The sequence below is a fragment of the Bos javanicus genome, chromosome 4 (genome assembly GCF_032452875.1).
Source record: "Bos javanicus breed banteng chromosome 4, ARS-OSU_banteng_1.0, whole genome shotgun sequence".
NCBI lineage: Eukaryota > Metazoa > Chordata > Mammalia > Artiodactyla > Bovidae > Bos > Bos javanicus.
This window is the reverse complement of record NC_083871.1, coordinates 118,206,755-118,230,702: the sequence shown is the minus strand read 5'-3', so window position 1 is coordinate 118,230,702 and position 23,948 is coordinate 118,206,755. Positions and strand designations below refer to the sequence as shown.

Below are 23,948 nucleotides of genomic sequence, written 5' to 3'. Positions count from 1 at the left end.
CACAATTGAAAAACATTTTTTAAAGAAGAATGTTCCCTAAATATAACCACCAAATGTAATGACCTCAATATAACACGGCCTCTAATGCAAACCACAGGCCTACAGGCTCAGATGGGCCTTGCAAAGTCTCAGTTATTTATCTGCAGTCACGGCCAGAAAGAAGGCACAGTAACACGTGGGGGGCAGTGGCCCTGTGCGTCAGGCGTCTGAGTGCAGACCGGGAGAAAACACGGCGATATTCCCGTCTCTTCTCAAACGTCACCAAAAGAAATACTTTGGTCTCACTATCCAGTTTCCGAATCTGCTGAGAAGAACTCAGCTCAAAGACCCTTCTTGCTGCAGGAGAGCTGAGACCACTCATTACAGCTTCAGCAAGAAGCCTCTGGACAGATGGCTTCACCATTTTGATTAAGTGCGTCTATTAGCCTGTTGGAACGCACACATGCGACACGACAGACGTTGCCTGCGCTCACTTAGGGCTTTCAGTCATTTTCTGTCTATGTGTTGTCAGCATTGGGGCCCCTTGTGAATTTGATTCTGTTCAGTTTAGCAGTTTATTCATATTTTGCCATTTTATAGTTATTTCTGAGCAGTCTTCAAGCAGAATGTGTAAAAGAAAATTTTTAAGAAATAAAGAGTGCTTCCGCTGTAGGCATGAGAACTAATTTTAGTTGGGATGAACCACTGAGTCCCCGTTAATTCAATTGTGATGTTTTCTGAGCTCCGCCATCATGCCCCATGGGGTCTTCTCTGCCCCTTTTCGGTCCAAACTTCAGTCCTTGCTTGTGGTTACAGCGTCCTGAGCAGCCTGCAGCCCAGCCCACTTCTTCATGCTTCTGTACCCTTTGCAGGAAGCTCCAAGGTCTCTGGTCCCCGGACTCCAAGCACTTGCTCCCTGGCTCCACTCCCCAGGTCACCAGGGGTTTGGCCGTATTCAATCAAGCCTGGGACCCAAACCCCATTGGTCAAGAAGCATCCTTGCTTGGTCATGCTCCTCTGTGTCTCTCACTGGGGGGCCCCCTCAGCAGGCTCTGTGCCCCCTTCAATCCTCTCCCATCCTCTTCACCCACTTCTAATGCTCATCAGAGCCCAGCTGAGTTGTTCCTGCATACCTGCCCAAGGAAACAGAAACACACCCACACAGACTGGCAGACGAATGCTCACAGCATCTGGTGCCACCAATGCCCCAAGTTGGAGACAATCCACGTGCCCATCACGTGATGCATGGATGGGTACCACGAGGCCCTTCTGTACAACCGATCACGTTCAGGAATAAAGAAGAATAAACAGCCGATGCTGAGTCATAGATGAACCTCAAAAGCATTATGCTGGGTGAAAGAAAAGAGCATGGACCTAATGATTCCATTTAACTGCACATCCAGAATAGGCAGATCCAGAGGCAGAGAGCAGGATAGAGGTTGTGGGGGGTGAGGGGACAGAAAGTGATGCTTTTGAACTATGGTGTTGGAGAAGACTCTTGAGGGTCCCTTGGACAACAAGGTGATCAAACCAGTTCATCCTAAAGGAAATCAGTCCTGAATATTCATTGCAAGGACTGATGCTGAAGCTCCAACATTTTGGCCACCTGATGCGAAGAGCCTACTCATTGGAAAAGACCCTCATGCTGGGAAAGATTGAAGGCAGGAGGAGAAGGGGGCGTCAGAGGATGAGATGGTTGGATGGCATTATTGACTCAATAGACATGAGTTTGAGCAAACTCCGGGAGATAGTGGAGGACAGGGAGGCCTGGCATGCTGCAGTCCATGGGGTTGTAAAGAGTCAGACTCGACTGAGTGCTGCTGGGGCCAGCGTTACACCCCAGGACACCTTCCCACCCTGGGCGCAGGTGACAGAAAGCCCTGCCCAGGTAGATGGGCCCTGCAGCTCACCCGAGGCCTCACCTGGCTTCCTGTCCCCATCCTATGAGCAGGTCTCCACCTCCTCCCTCTTCACATGAAGCCCAACCTCCTGAAGTCCAGACCAAACCCCTGCTGCCCCTTCCTCGCGTCCAGCTCAGCACCCACCTGCCTCAGCTTCCAGGAGCACGGTTTTCTCACAGGACTGTGTCCCACGTGGTCATGTCTGATACAACAGCAGATCAAGCCATGTTGCATCTTTCTTTGTATTCGCAGAGGCCCCAGAGCATAAGGAATCCCAAGAAATAAGCAACTGGTGGCCTTGGACCAATGCCCGGTCAGTACCCCACCCCAGGTTTGGACCCCGGAGGTCAGCTGCACCACCCCCACCTCCTGCCTGGACTTCTGTCAGTCCGTGATGCCCTTGTTGTGGGCTCGCTGGCCCTGAGCACCCCCACGGGTGTGACTCGGGCTCCATCAGAAGCCGCCCCCACTGATTTTGGAGAGCTCCTGCTGAGAGAAGGTCCTCCCCGATCTCAAGCCCGCTTTGCTACTAGCCCATCTGCTGGGCAGCTCCAGCCTTGAGGCCGCACAGACAAGCTCGCCCCTTCCTCCTGGAGAGGCCTCCCCCGTACCCCGTCCAGCTTTCCTTCCTTCCGTGTAGACATTCACACGCCTCACCAGCCTGGCCTCACCTCCACCAACGAGCACCGGGGTCCTCGCCGCTAAACTAAGACGGATCATGGTGTCCCCCATGCCTGACGCCCCAGGACGAAGCGGGCTGCCCCACCCGGCCCAGCACACCACGAGCGAATTCTCCTTCTGGAGGCGCCGCACGGCCAGGCCACTGAGCTCCGTCCCCCAAAACTCTCACTGCTTTGTCGCCCCGGCTGTTCAGCCCCAGCAGCTGTAGACTTGGAGCTTGGGGTGCCTCAAAAGCCCAGCTTTTCAGAGGCTCCCCTGCACCCGTTTCTGCGCCCACTCTGGGGGTTTATTCCTTCGTCCCAGCCTCGTGAGTTCTCAAAGTGGTTTTGGAAAAGATTCTGAGAAAATCTAGATACAGTACTTCCAGGGGATCTTCCCGACCCAGGAATTGAACTGGGGTCTCCCGTACTGCAGGCAGATTCTTTACCAACTCAGCCACTGCGGAAGCCCGTCCACAACCTTACCCTGATCAAACAACCCTTCTCTAAAAAATCATTAAGTAGATTGAGTAGCCAACAAGATGATTACTTTTGTACTTGTGTTCAAAATTGGTATAACTAATGCAAAGTTTAACCTATATATATTATGTGCAAGGGGAAACTCCTGTGTCCAAAAAGAGCTTGACTTTTACTAAGTATCGGTACAGAGATTATAAAGCCATGCCCTTGTCGGGGGTCAGCGGGCCCATTTTCATGATGACCTGTGAGTCACACCAAACACGGGGCCATGAGCCTGGGCTTCTGAATTCAGGTTCTAAAATATGATGGACACCATTCATGGGGGGAAAAGAGAGAGAACTAAAAAGTTGTTCTTGGAAGAATGAACGAAGGAAAGAAAGGAAAGAAGGAGGGAGGGAGGAAGAGAGAAGGAAAGAAAGAAAAGAAACAGGAAAGGGGGCAGGAAGAGGGAAAGCAGAGCTCCCCGAGCCCGAGAGGCTCACGCAGGACTCCAGGGCTCAGGACACTTGGCCGTGCCTTCCTCACCCCCTGTGTTGCCTGCACATGGCCCCTCTGCCGTGGACGGGGGGGTCCTCTCCTGGGGGCACCTGCACGACTGCAGGACTTCGCGAGCCTCTTCCTCATTCTGCTCTGCAGAATTTCACTCCTAGTCGTTGACTTTCTCCTCCAAGAGAGACATTCCACTCAGCACCCTGGCGGGAATGGTGCCTCTGACCTCAGCCTTGGAGGGGACGCCCTGGGTGGCCGAGGAAGACACCAGTGTCCGCAAGTCAGGCTGAAGACAGAAAAAAAAAAAAGAAGGGAAACTCAGCTCAGGAACGTGGGTGCTTTTCAGCAATAACTTGCAGAAATATAGATTGTGCATTACAAGTAAAGCTCATGCAATCGATGCTACTAGCCCAGGCGGTCTAAGGATACTGTCCCTCATCTGGAACACTGGAGGCCAGCACATCCCAGCAGAAGAGCCAGGCCTGGGAGCCACAGCTCCTGACTAGAGCAGTCGGCCAGCATCCTCGACAGCACTGGGAATAAGGGGTCCTGTCCCTTCTTCGCAGAACTCACATCGGGGCCATGAGACAAACTAAACACCATGTTTGATGTTTGTTTAGGCATGAAGGTTGCACAGAACTCATAAGGGATGCAGAGAAAAACCAGATTTGAGACTCGGGTAACTTTCATCCCAGACCCAGCCCAGGGAAGGTAATCAAAAAAATGTTTCTTCCAGTTTTTTCTAAATAGACTCAATACCTTGAGTCCAAGGGGCTGGATGCTCCCAGGTGAGGCTGCACAGGCAGACGTGTCAGACAGCCCCTTCTCTGTTTGGTCCCCTGCTTCCTTAAGATGAGATGAGCCTCCTTCCTGGGCAGACTGTCCCTGGGGACAAGTCTGGGTCACCCGCCAAGGGCCAAGTTACAGCAGAGGACCTGTGACATCAGTCCTGCTTTGAGTGAGGTCCCCCAGAACCAGTGATAGCATCGTCTGAAAAGGACGGTAAGAGGAAGATGAAAACCAGAAGGCAGAATTCTTCTTAAGAAACTAGTACAAAAAGGGAGGGAAATGGACTAAAACACACAAAGAGAAACTAAAATTAGGTCCTTTAGAGTTTTCATGAAAAAATAAAGGTGATTGTCAAAGTGCCAATTTTCTTTGTTTTTTAGGCTGCACTGTGCGGAATGCAGGGTCTCAGTGCCCCGACCAGGGACTGAACCCCTGCCCCCTGCATTGGGAGGGCGGGGTCTTAACCGCTGGACCACCGGGGATGTCCCCAGAGTAATACTTTTTAGGATCAATTTCTCACATGACACCTGGTCCTTGGGCAAGAATTCTGTGGGTGAGTGGGCTTCCTGGCTCCCTGCTTCCCCCATCCCTGAGTCCCTGCCTTCTGCCCCATCCCCTTGAGCTCCTAGCACTGAAGGGGGTCAGTCTCTCTCCCTATCCCTGCAATTTGAAATCAGCCACAGGACTTGCTTTGATGAATACAGTGGTTCTCAAAGTGTGGCCCGAGGGTCCAGGAGGCCCCTTTAGGGAGTCAAAGATATAAAAGCCTTTTCTGATAAATCTCAGATGCTTCATACCTGTGTCACTGTCTTGACTGTTTGACATTGTGTAACTGGCTTCCAAGCAGGGCTCCTGGGTCAGAATATCAAAGAAAGTGAGGGCCCAGACGGACCCAGGGGTGGAGGGTCAGCTTCTTGCCATCCATGCCTGCACGGTTTGAAACCTGCTCCCCAGCCCTGCGCCCCACCGCGGGCCGGGGGCCTTGATGAAAGCCCCACCATTCCACGGGCTCACCTTTCAGACAGGTGTCCCTGGAGCCCAGCCGGTCCATCCCAGCCGCCCGCCCCGCCCCCGACACCCCAGCCTGTGGACAAGTGGCAGGGAAGCCGGAGGAGACTTTCAGCTGTCTCTCCTCAGCCTGTCTGTTAGTGACGGGAAGCCATCCCGAGACAGGAGGCCCAGGGCAGCATGCCACCCCCGACAGACACCCACCCACCCGCCAGGCCGCGGGGGAAACTCTTCCCCCAGGTCTCAGGCAGCGCAGATGGGAAGGCCTGCCCAGCTTCCCTCCCTGTCTGATGCTTCAGTGAAGGAGCCGTTCTCATGTTAAAAACCCACCTGTGACCTCTCCCAGCCCCTCCCAGGTTGGAGGGACCCTCAGTGGAGAGGAGACCCATCAGCCCACCTGGGAGGGCATCACGGGGTGGGGAGCAGCCAGGCGCCTGGAGAGATGGGAAAGGGCCCCCGAGAAAGCGCCTGGGAAAAAAAAAAAAAAAGAAAGCACCTGGGGCCTGGGTCCGCGGAGCTTCCCCAGGACAGGCTCTGGGAGCAAGAGCGGCTTGTAAGCAGATGGCCGGCAGGCTCAGGCAGCCCAGGCCCGCCTGCAGGTGCTCACTGCGGGAGCTGAGGTTTAAGAAACAGCAACTCTTAAATCTAACTGAGATGCTGCCCTTCTAAATCACCCAAGACCCAGGCGATTTATAAATGTGTATCTCAGATGAAGCGTCCATGTGAGAGAAGCGGGGCCCAGAGGCATTTCCAGTGATTTTCAGGGCCATGATGTGGATCCGAGTGCCCAGACCCGTGCACACTTACGAACACCTCGGCTGACTGCGCCCAGTCAGCTAGCCCCCTGTCGCTTGGCTGCCTTTGGTCACTACCACATCCAGCTGTCCTATGGGATGAAGAGGGTCCCAACCAGACCTGGGGCTCAGGCAGGCCGAGGGCCCCAGGGCTCTGAGTCAGTCTGTGCGGAGGGGGCGACTCCTCGGGGGCTTCTGCCAGGAGCGGCGGGCCACGGTGGGGAGTGAGAGAGGCCAACCCAACGTCCTCTGGAGCCCCAGCCTCTGGGGAAGCAGAGTCCAGATAGAGTCAGGCCCATACCCCCAGCCAGCAGGAGGCCCAGCCTTCTTTGTGAGACCCCAGTGCGATACGAGTGTGTGCACACCTGTTTATGTACACATGTGTGTGTTCAGAGAGCTGCCCAGCTCCTGCCGGGAGCCCTCCTCCCCTGGCTGTGCTGTATGATGGCCTGACACAGACCCCGACACCTCTGGGGTGTGGGGACCTCAGACACCAGCAGGGCAGCCAGATGTGAACCGAGGCGGGAAGCCCGCTCTGCTTGGCCGGTGGGAGGCTCCCGGGTCATCTGCACTCTGGAGCCTGCCCTGGACCAGCACGGGCCCTGGCCTGCAGCCCAGGCACTCCTCCGGCCTCCATCCCGCACCTCCCCAGAGCCCATCCTGGCCCGACCCGTCCAGAGCCAGCCTGCCTGGGGCCACCCCAGGACGGGCCTGCCCGCAGCTGAGAGTCCCAGGAGGTGGGTGCCCACCAGGAGCGCCTCTGGAGCCCCCAGGTGCCCGCAGCCACCTCCCCACCCTCCCCAGGGCCTTGCTCTCGCCGCGCCAGGGTCACCCCTCATCCTCTGGCACGTGGCTGAGCAGCCAGAGGGGTCCCCAGAAGGCTGTGCTTCCCAGAGAGGGAGGGCGGGGCCGCCTCCTGCAGCCTCCCGTTGGTCCCCAGCTCCAGCCCTGACTCAGCCTCAGTCTTCTCGCCTGTGAAGTGTGCGATAGGGACGAGACCCGCCCACCTGGGAAGTGGGCCTGAGGACGGACGCCCAAGTGTGCACAAACCAGCTAGGAGAGGGCCTCCGTGACAGCTAGAGAGGGCCTCCGTGACAGCTAGAGAGGGCCTCGTGACAGCTAGGAGAGGGCCTCGTGACAGCTAGAGAGGGCCTCGTGACAGCTAGGAGAGGGCCTCGTGACAGCTAGAGATGGACTCCGTGACAACTAGAGAGAGCCTCCGTGACAGCTAGGAGAGGGCTTCCGTGACAATGGAGCCTCAGGCCTCACTTGCGACGAGGACGGCAAAGCCAGGTGGGCTGTGTGGATGAGGGGTGTCAGAACGTGGGGTGAGAGCGGTGGGGGACAGTGGGAAGCTGAGGTGTTTGGGGACGGGACCCCAGGGAGGAGCAGGGTCAATGAGCCCCGGAAGGAGACACCATCCAGGGTGGGAGTCCTGGGGTCAGAGTGAGGGCCCTGGGTGACCCCCTGGGTTCTGAGTGAGGACCCTGGGTAACCCCCACCATCACAATGTGGACACTGGGTGACCTTCTGGGGCCACAGTTAGGACCCAGGGTGACCCCTAGGGCCACAGGGAGGACCCTGTGAGACCCTCTGGGGCCACAGTGAGGACGCTGAGTGACCCCCAGGGTCACAATGTGGGCACTGGGTGATCCTCTGGGGCCACAGCGAGGGCCCTGGGTGACCCTCAGGGCCACAGTGAGGACTCTGGGTGACCCCCAGGGTCAAATGTGAACACTGGGTGACGCTCTGGGGCCACAGTGAGGACCCTGGGTGACGCTCTGGGGCCACAGTGAGGGCCCTGGGTGACCCCCGGGGTCACAATGTGGGCACTGGGTGACCCTCTGGGGCCACTGTGAAGACCCTGGGTGATCCCCGGGGTCAATTGTGGGCACTGGGTGATCCTCTGGGGCCACAGTGAGGGCTTGGGTGACCCCCAGGGTCACAATGTGGACACTGGGTGATCCCCTGAGGCCACAGTGAGGACCCTGGGTGACCCTCTGCGGCCACAGTGAGGGCCCTGGCTGACGGGGCCACCGTGAAGACCCTGAGTGACCCCTGGGGTCAAATGTGGGCACTAGGTGACCCTCTGGGGCCACAGTGAAGACCCTGGGTGATCCCCGGGGTCAAATGTGGGCACTGGGTGATCCTCTTGGGCCACAGTGAGGGCCTGGGTGACCCCCGGGGTCACAATGTGGACACTGGGTGATCCCCTGGGGCCACATTGAGGACCCTGGGTGACCCTCTTGGGCCACCGTGAGGGCCCTGGGTGATCCCTGGGGTCACAATGTGGGCACTGGGTGATCCTCTTGGGCCACAGTGAGGACCCTGGGTGACCCCCGGGGTCACAATGTGGGCACTGGTGATCCCCTGGGGCCACAGTGAGGACCCTGGGTGACCCTCTGCGGCCACAGTGAGGGCCCTGGCTGACCCTCTGGGGCCACAGTGAAGACCCTGGGTGATCCCCGGGGTCAAATGTGGGCACTGGGTGATCCTCTTGGGCCACAGTGAGGGCCTGGGTGACCCCCGGGGTCACAATGTGGACACTGGGTGATCCCCTGGGGCCACATTGAGGACCCTGGGTGACCCTCTTGGGCCACCGTGAGGGCCCTGGGTGATCCCTGGGGTCACAATGTGGGCACTGGGTGATCCTCTTGGGCCACAGTGAGGACCCTGGGTGACCCCCGGGGTCACAATGTGGGCACTGGTGATCCTCTGGGGCCACAGTGAGGACCCTGGGTGACCCTCTGGGGCCACAGTGAGGGCCCTGGATGTGACCCTGAATCACACTGCAGGTGCTGGGTGACCTGGGAGAGCCTGCCGGTGCCTCTGGGATCCTGGGTCCTCCTCTCCTGTGCTGATCCGCCCTGAGCAGATGTCCCAACTTCTCTGAGCCCCGGCCTCCCTGAGCAGGCCTGGCCATCACAGCTCTGCCTGGCGGCTGCCTGGAAAACAACAAGGCCTCGCTGGTCCCTCTGAGCTCAGCCGGCAGGACAGTCCCTTCCAGTCCATGTTGGGACCCCAGCCGACCCCCGGAGGCCACCCCAAGCCGCCATCTGAGAGGGACTGGTGGCCACAGGACCCTGCATCCTCAAATCCTCTCCATCTTTAAGATCCCGCCAGTGCTGTCTTGCTCCCTTGGACCCACCTGAACATCCTGCTAACTTGCCCCCCGCCCCCGCCAGGCGCCTGGCCTCGCTCCGAGCCCAGCCCCTGACCCGAGCTGGACGCACCACCCGCTCTGCGGACCAGCCAGAGGCCCTGTCCCCGCACCTGCCCCCGCTCCATCCCGATCAGCGACCCTCACCCCGGCTGGGCCCAGGCTGTCCCCTCCCGACTGAGACGCCCATGACTTTTTCCTGTGGGGCCAGCCCACGCAAAACAGCCATTTGTGTAATCCCCAGCAGTGGACTTGTGGTTCAGCCTGCGAAAAGCGGAGAGGACTGTATGGATTTCCTGCTCAAACCCTCCAGAGCCCCCAGCTCCAGGCCACCAGGCAGGCAGAGGGCCGGGCTCCAGCCGCCCGGGGTCCACCCTGCGGGCAACGCAAACTCCCAGCGCGTCCAGGCCGGGGATGTCGGGTGGGGCTGCATGCCCGCCCTTCTGCACGTCCACACCGCCTCTCGTCCCGCTCGTCCTGGAGACTCGGAAAGCCTTTCTCAACCAAGCCTTGTCCACGTTAAGAGGCACCCGGCTCCTGAAAGTGCCCCAGGCAGAAACACCGCACTCACCACCTGGACTTCTGTTTACCTTTCTCTTCCACGGCTGTTCTCGTCCTGAAAGTCGCAGGTCAGGGCCAAGACTTTCACATCCCTCCACCTCTAGCCCAGCAGCCCTTGGTTAATATTGACTGAATGAATCAGGGGGCATGTTAGCGGCAGCTCCTTCACACTAGCGTGTAAATGACTGATAGTCATCTTTTCCTGAGAACCACTGGTCCAGGGAGGGGAGGGGGAAACCCCGCACCCACGCTAGAGGAGAACAGGGACAGCCCCGCCCAGAGAGGCAGCTTCATCCGGGGGACCATGCCTAGCTCTGCAAGAGGGGCCAGGGAAGCAGGGCAGCTTGAGAAACCAGACCGTCTGCGTGCAGAAGCCCAGACGTGATGGGAAGATCCCAGCTGCTGCTGGGCCGGCCTCCAGGCCCAGGGCACCCGGTGGACATGGGCAGCTCATGCAGACTAAGTCACGAAGGGCAGTGAACGGACGTGAGCACTGTCTCTGACTGCTCAATGGCTCTGAGCACGGAAGGGCAGCTCAAACGCCCAGGTGATCTGCCCTCCCCGGAGAGACGGGTCCACCTGCCAGGTGGAGCTGCTGCTACCAACAGTCTCCCGCCCTGGCCCTCCCGAGGAGAGCGGCAGGAAGCAACCAGCCTGTCTGCCAGCCGGGCTCCGGGGCCCCTGTGCTTGGTTCTTTGCGTCCAGTCCCGTCCGCTGGACCCCCATTTGGGCTTAGTCCCTTCCTTGCCCCGGGGCTCCCAGCACGAGGCTCCTCCTGATGCCTTCCCTCCATCCCTGTCCCCATCTTCTCTCCGACCAGCCAAGCTCTAGCTCCCGCCCACCCCAGCCACGTCCTCACAGGCCTCCTGCCCTGAGGCCTCCCCGCAAGTCACAGTGCTCGTGGGAGCCCAGTGTCCAGAGTCTGGAGAACTGCACGGAGACTGGGCTGACAGCCCTGTCCTTGGAGACTGGGCGGCCCCTCTGTGAGCTGGCATTCCATCACCACGTGATGCTAGAAAGACAGACAGGCAGGGCTTCCCTGGTGGTCCAGTGGTTAAGAACCTACCTGCCAATGCAGGGGACGTGGGTTCCATCCCTGGTCTGGGAAGATTCCAAGTGCCTCGGGGCGATGAAGCCCACGTGCCACGACGACTGAGCCCGCGTGCCCAGAGCCTGCACTCCACGGCAAGAGTAGCCACGGCAATGGGAAGTCCACGCGCCGCTACTAGAGAAAGCCTTAGCACAGCAGCAGAGCCCCAGCGTGGCCAAAAATCTACAGATACAGTTTAAAAAAGACAGATGGATACAAGCGACTCTTCCTTGAAATGGAATGGTCAGATGCGGCGAGACCAGCCGCAGAACACCGCCGTCACTTGTTAAAACCATCCCTCACCTCTGTTCTCGTAATAAAGCTCATCAGAATTCATTGCACTGCTTAGAACTATTTCTGATTAACCAGAATTCTGATAGACCTGGATGCTACATAGTATCCAAGTTGGTCAAAATCGGTCAAGGCCATGAAACTTCAAATGAGAAGGAGAGAAAGATGCTATGGAAGATGTGAATTCATGGAATGAAAACAGAGGTGGTCAAAATGGGGGAAGCCACAGAAAGTGGAATGGGTTGTTCTCAAAGCCAGCTTGGAAAAGGACTCTAACACAGGCATACTGGACACACACGTGTGCACTCAAGGACAATCTCGTCACACCTCCCCTTCGTGACTCTCCTCCGACATGGAAACACCATTTTGAACGTTTTACCCCCTCCCCAATTATAGGGAAATAAGTCCCCGGAAATGAAATTCCACACAGTAGATAAATGAACCTCTGCTGATTATCTCATTTATTTAACAAGGCAGGCCCTCTCTTCATGAAACGGCCGTGCGTGGAGGAGCCATGAAGGTTTGTGTGGCTTTCTTAGGGAGACAGGAAGGATGAGACCGTCCCTGGGTGATCTCAGGGACCACCATCCATCTGGCGATGCCCAGAGGAGGCTGAAATCAGAGGAAGACACGTGCTGTGTGTGGGGTGGGGCTGCCGGGGGGTGAAAAGAGGGACCGCGGCTGACACAGAGTGGAACCCCCGATCAGAACTGTCCTCCCACGGGGACGGTCTCGCCGCACCTGAGATCACGGGGCCCCCAAGCCCGTCGTCAGGGGGACCTCCCCAAGGCCACCAGGGCTGGTGGCCAGCTCTGGGCCCGGGACGCAGAGGCCGTGGTGGGAGCCGGGCCATGACCCTCACCCCTGCCCCCGAGGCCAGCGTCACGGGCGCCACCGGAGCGTCGCTGGGCCCCGGAGCCCCACACCCCAACAGCAGGAGGGTGTCTGCGGTGATCTCAAGGTCCAGTCCAACTGCTCCAACCCCACGATACCAGTGTTGACACGCCGCGGGCGGCCATGACTCAGTGGCTCTTAACTGCCTGACTCGCGTCCAGGGGAAGGCTGCTTGTGTTCAGAAAGTTACCGTGATTCCCCTTTAAAGTCATCATGAGTAGAAACCATCACTTGTATTGGAAGAGAGCGGGCCGTGTAGGGAAGCCCCAGCTTGGACCGACACGTGGGCCCGCCCTGCTCCCATCCTGCACCAGGCACCTTCAGAACAGCCAGCAAGATGCGGAGCCCTGGCCGGCAGACCCTGGCCGCACCCGAGGAAACAGGCTGGAGGCTGCTGCACCTCAGCCCAGGGCCAAAGAGGAATCCAGAACCTTCCCCAAACCAGGGGCCACCCCGACAGCCCGAGCAGCCGCCACTGAGTCCATCAGGGGCCCTGACCGCTGCGGAGCCTGCACCCAGGGTCCCTGCCTCCGGGACAGGGTGGTGGGGGATGGGCAGGGGGCAGTCTCTCCACGCGGTGTCCCCTGAGCTATGGATGTCACACACCCACATCCACTAAGAGAAACACAGCCGGGCTCCAACCTCCTAGGAGACAAGGGCCCAAGGTGGGACCCAAGGACCCGCCTGCATCAGTGTCACTTGGGGATCCTTGTTAAACACTGCAACTCCCCCCGGCACCATCACACCAGGCACACACGCCACAGCTCCCGGTGGGGCTTGAGAATCTGCATTTTATGAAGCCCCCCAGAGGATTCTTCTGGAGGAGGGAATGGCAACCCACTCCAGGATCCTTGCCTGGAGAATCCCATGGACAGAGGAACCTGGTGGGCTACAGTCCCTGGGGCCACAAAGAGTTGGCCAGGACCAAGCAATTAAGCACAGGGGATTCTTGAGCAAACAAATCTAGGCGTTTGCAAGATAAAGGAGGAAATAGGCTGCGAGTGCCTAAGAGGAGGAGGAGCCCAGGAAAGGCCAGGTTCATCCTGGCTCTGCACCAGCAGGCCTGTGCCACCCCGGGGTGGGGTTCCGCAGCAACGGGGGGCTCAGTGATGGTGAAAGAGCCCCGGCACCCAGGTGTGCAGGGTCTGAGGTCCACAGGAGCACAGGGGTCAGGCCTCGGGCCCTCGTCCAGCCAGAGGCCTCCGACCATGCACGTGGAGTCTTTGGTACATGGCTGCATAGACGGGGAGGAGGCAAATGCGTGCCAGGGACCGAAGGCTGGAACACCGCACTGGAGACAAATATTTATTCCAGGGACGCTTGTCGTCAGGCTACACCACAGATAAGATTGGCGTGCCACGCTGCAGATAAATGGAGTCACGTGTCACATGCCACCCTGGGTCCCAGCCGCACGCAATCCAGCCACCCCAGGCCGCAGGCAGAGCCCTGGCCGCCCCCTCCCCTGGCCTCCCAGCTGGACCCCCCCTCATGCAGCGATCAACACCTGCTCCAGCTCCCCTAGCAGCTGACTGCTGAGAAAGATCAGAGGGAAAATGCAAGCGAAGAGCCAGGAAGCTGAGTGCAGCCCTGGGTGGGAGGAGGGGGCGGGACGGGACTCAACCTTGAGCCTCGGTGGGTACCCAGCGGACCCTCTGGCCAGCGCTCTTCTCCCAGCTCTGACTGCTTTATTTTTTTAAAGGCTGGCTTAGTATTTTAACTAGATAAAAGTCTTCAAAAGATCTGTTTGTTGATAGTGGTACACGGTGTAATGGAACACCAGGGAATAACCAAAACCTGTCATTTCACAGGAAATCTGAACAGGCTTGGGGACTGCAGAACAATGTACAATGAAGACTTGGTTACTGATGCTAAAGATTTGTTTGTTCATACAGCAAGTCCCCTACAGACGAGCGAGCTCCGTTCCGAGGGCGGGGTACACCTTTGACCGTGGCCCACGCTGGCTGTCCATCAAAATGTAAGGAGAAAAAAGAAAAACCAAGGAACGAACAAGCCACTTCTGGGCTGAGGCACTATTTCTGCCGAGTTGCCCGTTTCTACAGAGCTCGGACTCAGAGGGACACACGTGAGCTCCCTTCTCCCATCACTTCCATTCTAACATGTGTGTAGTTCACAGGAAGTTAGCATGCAGTCATTTCAGTTCTAACATGTGTGTGGTTCATGGGCAGTTAGCATGCAGTCTCCCAGCAAGGCCACAAGAGAAGTCCTTAGAGACTGGAAAAGTGGAGTGGGGGAGGGCTGTAAGTCAAGGAGGACCACATCTGGTAACCGCCCAGGGGCTCTGGAGCCAGAGAGTGCCTGGCGGTCACCAAGGGCCCGAGGGGAGAGGCGGCAGGGGCAGGCCCAGGGACCACGAGGAGGACCCACAGCCTGCCCCGGGGGAGGCGCTCTGCGACACCAGCTGAACAGAGAAGTGTGTTCGGGCTTAAGCTCAGAAAGCTATATCCAAGATCCGAGCACCCTTAGCGTGAGAGCAACGCTAAAGTGGTAACCGGAAGACTCGGTCCCCGGGCCGGCCGGACCATGACCAGTGCCGGCCCCCTGGCCTCCCTGTGTCCACGACTCCGTGTCCAGAGCCGGGCATGGAGGGGCGGGGATGGGGAGGAGGGCAAGGCTTGCGTTGGCCCCTTTGACCCCGATGTTCTGCCTTCCTGTGACTCACTCCAGCCCCGGTGGCTCGTCACTGGGCCTCCCAGGGAAGCCAGAGAACAATTGGAGGCGAAGAGGAGAGACCAGGGCATGGGGTTCCGGGCCTGGCGGGGGAGGCCCCGTGACACCCGGCGAGGGCTGACTCAGGCAGTACTTTTCCGACACGGGGGCCGGAAGTGTCCCTGAGCACGCAGGGCCGCAGCGGGCAGCGCCTGCACGGTATGGCAGGGTTCAGCTCTTGCCCCAGCACAGAAAACAAGCGAAATTCCTGGCCTGCTGCTGTCAGCTATGCCCTGGATTCCAGGTCGAGTCCGGTCCTGCCCGCGGAGCAGAGTCAGGGCTCACTGGTTCACTTGGTTTGAGTCACCACCAGCACCCTCCGAGAGGTCGTGATTCACGGCCGTGTTATTTAGGGAAAGAGTCGCAAAGCCACCAAAAAGCGCCTTCCTCTGAGCCGCCTCCAGCCCCAACTTGGCCCTCTCAGAGCCTTTGTTTTGCGGTAGGGACGCAGCCAAATCTCGGCTTCCTGGGCTGGGCAACTGGGGGCCTCGGATAAGCAGAACCCTGCCACGTTCAGTTTGTCAGACTCAGAGGCAACTCACTGCCAGTTCTGGACGCCCCGGGCCCCTCACAGAGCGAGTTCCAGCTCTGAGCCCTGGCAGGACCACAGAACGGTTTTTCAGCTTCCCCCGCAAGGCCCGGTCAGATCCCCAGGCCCCTGAGTCAGGGTGGACACCTCCGCAGCAAACGCCCCGTCCTTAACCCTGAGCAAACCCTGAGCAAACCCACGCTCCCCCGCCTCCCCACAACAAAGGCTTTATTATTATTGTCTTTCCTTACAACCAGGAGCGTTCAAGCTCTTCCTGATCCTTCCGAAGTCAGGCTGCCACCAACCTCCAACAGAAATGGCATTTGAATGAACATATTTGGGGGAAAACCCAAAAGAAAGAATCCTGAAGAACTGCTCTTGTCTGCTTGTGGGACCAGATGAACAGAAAGTCTTTCTAACTGTGTGGAGATCAAACCAAAAAAAACCCGAAATGTTCATGTAATAGGTCTTCCGTTTTATTCTGAGATGCCTTTTTTTGAGCCCATCATTTTAAACTCAAATGGGGCAGAACTTGGTTCCATACATTAAATACCATGATGACTTGTATTGATCCCTGGGTCAGGAAGATCCCCTGGAGAAGGAAATGGCAGCCCACTCCAGTATTCTTGCCTGGAGAATCCCATGGACAGAGGAGCCTGACAAGCTACAGTCCACGGGATCACACAGAGTCAGACACGAATGAAGCAACCTAGCACGCATTAGCACTTAAAATCTAAAATATTGCAGTAGTGTCATCTTACATCAAAAGTTCAATTTCTTCCTAGAAATAAAGGAAAAAAAGAATAGATTCAACATATAAATACATCTGTAAAATAAAACATTCAAAAATTAAATGAGTCTTGAGTAAATGTTTCCAACTCATATAATAAAGGAAGGCGAATATTCACTAAACAAAAAAAAAGCTATGGAAATAGCCACTAAGATGAAGACAGAAAATTAGAACAAGAAACAGAATTGACCCAAAAAAGGGAAATAAACATGAGTAATAAAAATTAGCTTAGTTAGTTTAAAAGAAACACAGATAAGACAACAGGGCAGCATTTGCTTGACTTAGCCAGGGCCTGCGCCCACAGCACTAAGGGCTTCCAGGAACAAAGTTCCCATAATAATTTAATTATTATCTGCAAATAATTTGATGATATTGGCCCAAAGACCTTTAAAAATGTTTATGTACACCGAAGAATCAATGTTTTTGAACTGTGGTGTTGGAGAAGATTCTTGAGAGTCCCTTGGACTGCAAGGAGGTCCAACCAGTCCATCCTAAAGGAAGTTAGTCCCGAATTTTCATGAGAAGGACTGATGGTGAATCTGAAACTCCAGTACTTTGGCCACCTGATGCGAAGAGCTGACTCATTAGAAAAGAGCCTGATGCTGGGAAAGATTGAAGGCGGGAGGAGAAGGGGATGACAGAGGATGAGATGGTTGGATGGCATCACCCACTCGATAGACATGAGTCTGAGCAAGCTCTGGGAGTTGGTGATGGACAGGGAATCCTGCTAGCACGCTGCAGTCCATGGGGTCACAAAGAGTCGGGCATGACTGAGCAACTGAACTGAACTAAACAGATATACTTTGGCCCAACAGGTCCACTTTTAGAAATCTATCCCAAGGAAACAACTTTTAAAAAATGCCAATAAAAACATTCCCAAACCACTTCATACACTGACTGCAGCCATGAAATTAAAAGACGATTTTTTCTTGAATGGAATACTAGACAGTGTATTTAAAAGCAGAGACACCACTTAGTCAACAAAGGTCAGTAGAGTCAAAGCTATGGTTTTTCCAGTAGTCATGTATGGATGTGAGAGTCAGACCATAAAGAAGGCTAAGGGCTGAAGAAATGATGATTTCAAATTGTGGTGCTGGAGAAGACTCTTGAGAGTCCCTTGGACTGCAAGGAGATCCAACTCCAATACTTTGGCCACCTGATTTGAAGAGTCAGTTCATTGCAAAAGATCCTGATGCTGGGAAAGATTCAAGGCAAAAGAAGAAGGGGGTGGCAGAGGGTGAGATAGTTAGATGGCACCACTGACTCAATGAACATGAATTTGAGCAAACTCTGGGAGATAGTGGAGGACAGAGGAGCCTGCTGTGCTGCAGTCCATGGGGTCAAAAAGAGTCAGACACGACTTAGTGACTGAACACCACCAACAAACAAAAACATATTCTGTGGACAAAGACAGGCATTGAACGTTGTTTGTAAACAGAAGAAAATTTAAACCGAAAAGCAAATCTAAGCCACAGGATACTATTCAGTCATTACAAAATCCTGTTTACAACAATCTCTTAATGACCTATATGGAAAAGAATCTAAAAAGAGTGGGATATATGTATAACTGAGTCACATCACACCTAAAACATAAAGAACATGTAAATCAACTACACTCCAATAATTTTTTTTAAATCTCAAAGAGTATAGGAAAGTAATGGGATAATGCCTGAAGTAAAAAAAGAAGAAGACTGTTTTAATGGACCATACACACAGTCACTGAAAAAATACTTCTGAGGAGAAAACAATGACCAGAGTGGTTGTTATTGTGCCTTTGATTTTATCTCTTTTTCTATTTTTTTAAACATTTTACGTTTTCAAAATATTCTATAATCCACACAGATTCAGTTCAGTTCAGTTCAGTCATGTCCGACTCTTTGCGACCCCATGAATCGCAGCACGCCAGGCCTCCCTGTCCATCACCAACTCCCGGAGTTTATTCAAACTCATGTCCATTGAGTCGGTGATGCCATCCAACCATCTCATCCTCTGTCGTCCCCTTCTCCTCCTGCCTTCAGTCTTTCCCAGCATCAGGGTCTTTTCCAAGGAGTCCATTCTTCGCATCAGGTGGCCAAAGTGTTGGAGCTTCAGCTTCAGTATCAGTCCTTCCAGTGAATATTCAGGACTGATTTCCTTTAGGATGGACTGGTTGAATCACCTTGCTGTCCAAGGGACTCTCAAGAGTCTTCTCCACACACATTATTTTTACAGTAATTAAAATTCTTCTGGAAGCTCTGCTCTCTGGCGTTAGTGCCCACCCTCCCAGAGCTGTGGTGTCGGAGCCTCTGACAGCCATGAGCAGCGAGTGTCCTCCCCACTGGGCATCAGGGACGTGCCAGGAAAGAGCCCAGTCCAGCTCTGCCTCCAGCCCAGGGCACCTGCCGCCCCGCCCCCCGCCCTCCAGGAGCACGATGAAGGGATGGGGGGCGCTGATCTATTTGGCCCCTCCTCCCTCTGGATGTGGTGACTCTGGGGGCAAGTGTGACCCATGGCTGAGGCTCCTGCCCCTTGCGTGCTCCCTGGAAGCTAGCAAACACTCAGTGAGCAGGGGCTGAACGGATGCACGGCACACACAGGTACACATAACTTCCTGCAGACGGAACGTGCTCGTGAACCGTGAGGACAGGGGGAAGGGAGCTGGCAGGGTACTGTGGGCTCCGGGATGTGCCCCAACACACCCGGGGGTCGGACCACACTTCCAGCAGCAGCCTCGTGGGTGGGGACCCCCTCCCTCTTTATCTCACACACCCCACTCTTGGACCTGCTTCATTCCAGCAAGGAAGTGAGAAACAGATGGTTTCAAGTCCCCAGAGTGGCTGGGTCCCCACCTCCCTGGAATGATGAATGCCCTGGCGTCCCCACCAGCCCAGGCCTCAGGCTGTTCCACGGGCTGGTTTGGAAAGATGCTTGTGGGGCAGAAGCAAGGTCGTGGGGCAGTAGCAAGGTCCTGGGGCCACACAGCTGGGGCGATGCAGCACGCCCAGCCCCCAGAGCAGACACCCACCGCTGCCTTACAAGACGAGTTCTTCATGGAGGCTCATTCCCGCCGGGAAAAGAAATTTAGACACGCAACCTGCTAGTAATATTTTAAATCAAGTCTGTTCTCGGGCTTCCCTTGCAGCTCAGCTGGTAAAGAACCCGCCTGCAATGAGAGCTGGGTTCAATCCCTGGGTCAGGAAGATCCCCAGCAGAAGGGAAAGGCTACCCACTCCAATATTCTGGCCTGGAGAAGCCCATGGACTATGTAGTCCATGGGGTCGCAGAGTCAGGCATGACTGAGCGACTTTCACTTCACTTTATTTTAGTAACACCGAGAGGATTATTATTTAATCTGAACCCCCTACAACATTTAGAAAGCAAGAAACAAAAAAAGTCAAGCTCATTTTGTTGGTTGGTAGATCAAGGAAAGACAGAAGCAACGGGTAATTTGTTTCTGTAAATAGGTCATTTCACAAAAACCCTGGCGCCCTCCACAGAAAGAAGGTGACGACTCGACTATTTTCTCCTTGTTGTCACTCCAGAAGGTGTTTCCCCACCCACCGACCCACGCAGGGAGGTCAATATACACTCTATATTGCAACCTGGCAGTTTGATGGCTAACGGGCAGTTAAGTGGAGATTTCTGTTTAAGAGGAAATGCCCAGTTCAGGCCTGCCAGGTGGCACTAGAGGTAAAGACCCCGCCCGCCAGTGCAGGAGACATAAGAGACACGGGTTTGATCCCTAGGCTGAGAAGATTCCCTGGAGGAGGGCATGGCAACCCACTCCAGTCCTCTTGCCTGGGGAATCCCATGGACAGAGGGGCCTGGCGGGCTACCGTCCGTGGGGTTGCAAAGAGCTGGCATAACTGCAGCGGCTTAGCACGCGCATCCACCCGGTTTCATCTTACATCAGAGCATGTCGCTCCGCTGATTCTTTTCGCTGTCACAAATGGACGAGCATTGCTGTCACATAGCAAACAATGGCTCACAGGCCTAAACTTAGTTTGACAGGGACATCTAATTTTTTATCCCGTGTGATAGTCCAACAATGTCCGGTCCCCACCCCCACTGGGCCCCACGCCCTTTGTTTAAACACCGCTCGGGCCCAAAGCCGAAAGTCAGGAAATGCCAAGTCAGGCGGATTCTGGGTAAGTCCGAGCCTCTGACAGGAAAATCAAAGACAGGACAAGCAGCTCGCAGGCGACGTCGCCCCACGTGCGTTTCCTGAAGCCCCTCGGTTTGAGCGAGCTACCAAAAATATCTCTGGCAAGTCCTCTCGAGTGCTGGAGAAAGCTGGCTTGTGAAAGATGCGGGAACATTAGCATTTTCTCCCTTGGATAGTTCCTGAATCCTTCTGAGGATTCTTGGGGAAGAACCATTTTGCAAATGGTCTGAGAGCATGACCCAATTTCTTCCTGTGTCTTAAGAACAATTTCCAGGTGACTGTGTAAATAAAGGCAAGCGAAGAGAACATCCCTGAAGAGCAGGAATGGTCTTATTTGTCCCACGTGAACGAGCTGCTTCCATGAGAAAGCAAGAAAAACAAACAAAACAAAAAAATAGACATTCTCCTGCCCTTGCGAACTCACCAGTGACAGAACCCGGAATGCTTTTTAGGAAAAAGCTAATTGTACGACAGCTGCATATTCAAAAAACACCTACTGTGTGCCCAGAATTGTGCCAGGTGCTGGATGCCACAATGAACCCTGCGGCCCCACATCCAGCCCCGCCCCGGTGCTGACGGGGCTGCAGGCACAGCTCGGCCCCGGGGGGCACAGCCTCTGGGGGGCAGGGGAGGGCTCCATCAACGCTCACTCGAGGTCATAGAAGCACAACCCATTTCGTAACAAAACGGAGGCCTTACTGCCCTCCAGCTCTGTGAGGAGGGAGACTCGTCTCCCCCTGCGGCATCTCAGAATTGAGAGGGGCGTCTGGCACCCGGTGGGTTCCAGGCAAATATCTGTCAAGTGCATGAACACGTCGTCTTGCCGATTATCAGGCTGTCCAGGGAAAACTCTGGACCATGGGTTTATGCTTATAAAAGGAAAATACCTACAACACTTCCAGGCTCAAAATGAAAGGGAGACAAGGGAGATGGCCAAAAAGGATCCCTGTGGCCCGAGCGAGCTGCAACCACCCAGCATCTCAGTCAGGATGAAGAGTCTCTGCATCTGCGGAGTCTACCATCTCGGAGGGAGTGTCCCATACCCTTTCTCCACTTTTCCTTTCAGGAAAACTCATACTAATACCAGATTGAACCATCAGGTATTTTAAACCTATGTGTCAACCCCCACAAGAAATTGCTCCAGCTCTCCTGCCTGGCACTGTTTAATAAATCAACAGGGCCATTTCAGGGCCTGGTGTGATCGCTTTATGAGCACATGGCAGGGTCCTGACCACTTAACCAGAGTCATCAAGCCATGCTTTCTTCTTATTATTAGAGAGCCTGGTGAACACTTGCAATGCAACTGACAGAGGAAAGGTGGTATTTGTGTCACAGAATATTTGTATGAAAAAACCCACTTTCTGTTATTGCTTGCTGCTACATCGTATTTGTCTTCTGGAAGGAAGATGAAATATTCCTTTAGATGGATTTGAGACTGTGGAGTGATTCAGTCCCCAGAACTGGTGCTCCCAGCGAATGACAGAGCTCCTCTAGAAATAGGAGCAGGGGCTGATCTTAGCCCAGCTTCTCCCTTATGGATGAAAAAACCAAGACCCGAGTAGTGGAGGGGCTTTGCCCCCATCTACCCAAGCCCGAGAATAGCCCAGCTGGATGGCTGCCTCCATCAGAACCTTGCAAGGCAACTTCACCCAGAGCATGAGAAGGGATCAACCCCCAACCCTGCCAGATCCAAGGACCCCGGTCAAAGACTCTGTCCCCCAGCTGGAAAATCCATATCAAGAGCCATGCACGTTTTTAAAATATTTTTAAATAAACTCGGCTTCCCTGATGGTTCAGTGGGGAAGGAACCCACCTGCTATGCAGGAGACACAGGAGATGTGGGTTCAATCCCTGGGTCAGGAAGATCCCCTGGAGGAGGAAATGGCAACCCACTCCAATATTCTTGCCTGGACAATCCCATGGACAGAGAGTGTTGGTGGGCTACGGTCCACGGGGTTGCAAAGAGTCAGACAGGACCAAGCACCAAAGAAGCTCAAGTCTACACATGTGTTTAAAACAAAATCTTAAACCCCCAAATCTTCACCCCAAGTGAAGCACCCGGCCTGCTCTCTTCACAGCCCTTCCTGACCCAACCCGCTGAGGGGTGGGCCTTGTCCTTCATGGGCTACATGACCTCAGCATGCTCGTGAGCCAGTCTTCTTGTGACTTTGGGGCCTTTGGACGAACCTGAGCAGGTCTGGTGTGTGGGACAGGCCTCCGTGGCGGTTTCTGAGCCTATCTCTAGGCCTGTTCCCAGCCGTGCGTCCCTGGGTTTGTCAAGGAGGATCCTACCGACACCAAGACCTCATTCCTCCTGCAGCCGCTGGCCCGGGAATTACTATTTTCCAGTGTCCACTCCTTTCCAGTGCCAACAGCCCCGTGGGACAGGCTCTATGCCACCACACTAGTGGTTGGCACCAGGCAGAGCCAGGCCCTGAAGCCTGCCGCGATCGATGCTGTCCCTGCTGATTAATCCATTAATGTCCATGCTGATCGGGACATGTGTCCTGTGGCAGGAGGGTGGGATGGGGCTCTCTCTAGGACTCAGTTCTCAGAGCTGGGAGAAGAAAGATCTGGGAAGAAGAAATGAAGCTGCTGAGTAAGAACAGCTGTCCAGAAGCCTGCCCAGTGGGCGTGCCCCTGTCTCGCTTCTCCCTGCCACAGCCCTGCTCACCAGAGTGGTCCTGGGTCCCTGTGCATCCCCAGTGCTCTGGCCCCTGTGAGGGCTCGGTCCCCTGACACTGAACCCTCAGCCGCAGCTCCTAGGGGACAGCACTGTCCTGCCGTGAGACGTTTTAAGTCACAAAGACTTCGCTTCTGAGAAATTTCTCACGTCCTCTAAGATCTTCTAGAAGAGACTCGTTCTAAGCCTCTTCAGGGCATTTATGCTCCTGGCTGGTTGCAATCAATATTTTTCCAAGTTTTATAACCATTTATCTAGGAAACTAGAAATAACCACAATAGATTTCCCACCCATTTCCTTATCCTTGAACTTCTTTTCCTTGGGGTTATCCTGCCTTCCAGCTACTGATTCATCACCTATCAGTTTTGACTTAATCTCTGATAACCCTGTCATGAGCATTCAAAGCCAGTCCCCCATTGTCCCTCGTCTTAAAATATCCCTGCCTTCATGTCTTCTTAAGATTCACTCTAAATAAAATCCCCAAAACAAAGACGAATGGAAACCCAGCAGCACGCTCTGACTCCGTGTGCAAGCAAACACCCTACGCCATATCTGTCCACTTGCAGTGTTTTCTTGACAACTCAAAATCTCAGGCCCTAGCACGTTGTGCAATTAACTGCATATGCAGCCTGTTTTCAGATTGTTTTCTGCTCCTGCACCTGGGCCAGCGGAGTTTTCAATCAGGTTATCATCAAATGGCGTGTTCCTCACACAGCCTCCGGGGGGATTGAGGGTAAGGGCTGAACGTCTAATACACACCAGGAGCTACACTCAGAACACGATGATTATGGTCCTTTGGTTAACCTCATTGAACATACAAGGAAAAAGAGTCTTTGAGGAGTAGCCTTTCAGGGAGTAGCCAGCAGAGCTGGGATTTGAACCCAGTTCTGTAGGACACAGAGGCTGGGCTCGCTCAGTAAGTCATGGCCTTTGCCCTGAGTGAGGGCATGTACCTTACGGGGCGACAAGGCCAACATGCA

General features: G+C 55.0%; 2 long non-coding RNA genes across 3 annotated transcripts; one reads left to right on the top strand and one right to left on the bottom strand.

Moving 5' to 3' along the window:
* Positions 1-3,021: 3,021 nt before the first annotated feature.
* On the bottom strand, positions 3,022-10,274 carry LOC133246694 (uncharacterized). 2 transcript variants are annotated; one of them, XR_009736112.1, is made up of 3 exons: positions 9,850-10,274; positions 4,268-4,498; positions 3,022-3,794 (listed from the first exon to the last, which is right to left on the bottom strand). It is a non-coding gene; the product is annotated as an uncharacterized LOC133246694 (long non-coding RNA). The 2 variants fall into 2 exon arrangements; XR_009736111.1 differs by lacking the exon at positions 9,850-10,274 and adding an exon at positions 5,095-5,772.
* On the top strand, positions 7,156-15,814 carry LOC133246693 (uncharacterized). The gene is made up of 4 exons (XR_009736110.1): positions 7,156-7,392; positions 8,895-9,888; positions 13,904-14,178; positions 15,609-15,814. It is a non-coding gene; the product is annotated as an uncharacterized LOC133246693 (long non-coding RNA).
* Positions 15,815-23,948: the final 8,134 nt, after the last annotated feature.